Source organism: Sinocyclocheilus anshuiensis, unplaced genomic scaffold (genome assembly GCF_001515605.1).
Source record: "Sinocyclocheilus anshuiensis isolate Anshui unplaced genomic scaffold, SAMN03320099.WGS_v1.1 scaffold1305, whole genome shotgun sequence".
Lineage (NCBI taxonomy): Eukaryota > Metazoa > Chordata > Actinopteri > Cypriniformes > Cyprinidae > Sinocyclocheilus > Sinocyclocheilus anshuiensis.
In genome coordinates this window covers 537,101-538,668 of record NW_015552694.1, presented here as the reverse complement: position 1 = coordinate 538,668, position 1,568 = coordinate 537,101, and the positions used below count along the sequence as shown (strand labels likewise).

Here is a 1,568-nt window from a genome sequence, read left to right as displayed (position 1 = left end):
ATAACAAAGAGTGAAAAATTTAAGGGGGTCTGAATACTTTCTGTACCCACTGTATATATATAAATAATGTTTTTAAATAAATTACTCCAGCTTCTCAAAGTGAAGAGCAAAACTATAAAAAGCATTATAAGAGTTAGTTTTGGTCCTCAAACACAACTGGTCAAGCAAGAAAACTGATATTTAGCCCAACAGTAGGATGACTTTTCATTCTGTCACTTCACTTGTCTGCTTGTCTTCATCTGTTATTAAAGAGTAAATATCCTCCTATGCCCATTGGGCTAAATCACAAACTATAGTGCTCAACCCTTGAGGACAGACATCACCATTCAAAGATCTGTCCAACACAGACAGGATCATCCCTGGCAATAGGATCAGTTTAGCAGAGATTTGTGCACCAGGACATTGGAGAGAGGAATGAGAATTGAAAGAAGTGGAAGCAGGGATGATAAGTTAGAGCAACTGATAAGAGGACTCTGAGTCACTTCCTGAAAGATAAATTGTATTAAAGGGCTAATAGATTAACTGACTCAAGAAGACGACAGTAGCATATCCCATGGTGAAATAAAAGGCCTTTCAATGCTGAACATCAACTCATTGACCTTATAAAGCCTACTGTATCATATCTGATGCACAAAGACCTCTAAATAACCAAAATGATCAAAATTTTGCTGAAAAACCTGTTGCACACAATCTACTACACACTTTGTCATCTGATTGATAGTTTATTCTTTTTTAGCAAGTAGAATGCCTGTTAGTATAATTGTACCAGTGTCCACCTTCAGGTAGTGGTTTATGTGTCTTTCTGCTGTGAAATCATTACTGACTTTTATAAAGTAAATATAAAAAAAATCTTTGATATTGTTATTAATATTTCAAGATGAACACTTACTAGACTGAAGCAACTTTTTTCCATAGATATTTTCTTCTAATTGTTTATCCATCAGGCTTTTGAGGAGAGTTTATTTTTCAATCTGTTAATGATTTGTCTGATCTGGCAATCATCATTGTATTGCACTGCATTATATGCTTTGAAACTAAATAGCATTGATCATAAAACTAAGCATTTAAATATCTTAAGACATATTGGTGATACAGAGTGACAGTTGATATTTATATTATTTTATGCAAGTAGTCTGCTATACTCTTAAAAAGATCTAATTGACTTACATTACAAGCTATCAAAATTTCATTATATAAATTATCAGTATCTATAGCAAATTGCATATTTTTGCTCAGTTTGGGACTCTGAATAAAACTGAGCTGTTTTTTCTCTCCATATTTTCACTACATCATACTATGAGCCATAAAAGTCTGATATGACTAATATGATATGAAACAAAAAACACATGAAAACTGTTGTTGATTTTGTCTAAAGGTTCAATAAAGTGTTCCATTTACGAAATTTGACTTTTCTGACTATTAGGGTTAATATTATTATAAAATAAATCGCATGCGATATTTAACGCGCATCTTGTCAGAAATCCGGTTCTGTAATCAGCGGTAAATCTCCATCACCTGCGGGCTTTCACATTGAGCAGCATTAACTACACAGAGCCGTTGTTCACTGA

General features: G+C 33.4%; 1 protein-coding gene across 1 annotated transcript in view; it reads right to left on the bottom strand.

Annotated features, from left to right (window-relative positions):
* Positions 1-1,568, bottom strand: part of ankrd10a (ankyrin repeat domain 10a) — a 39,916-nt gene that overhangs the window by 31,069 nt on the left and 7,279 nt on the right. The gene's annotated exons all lie outside the window — the stretch shown is intronic.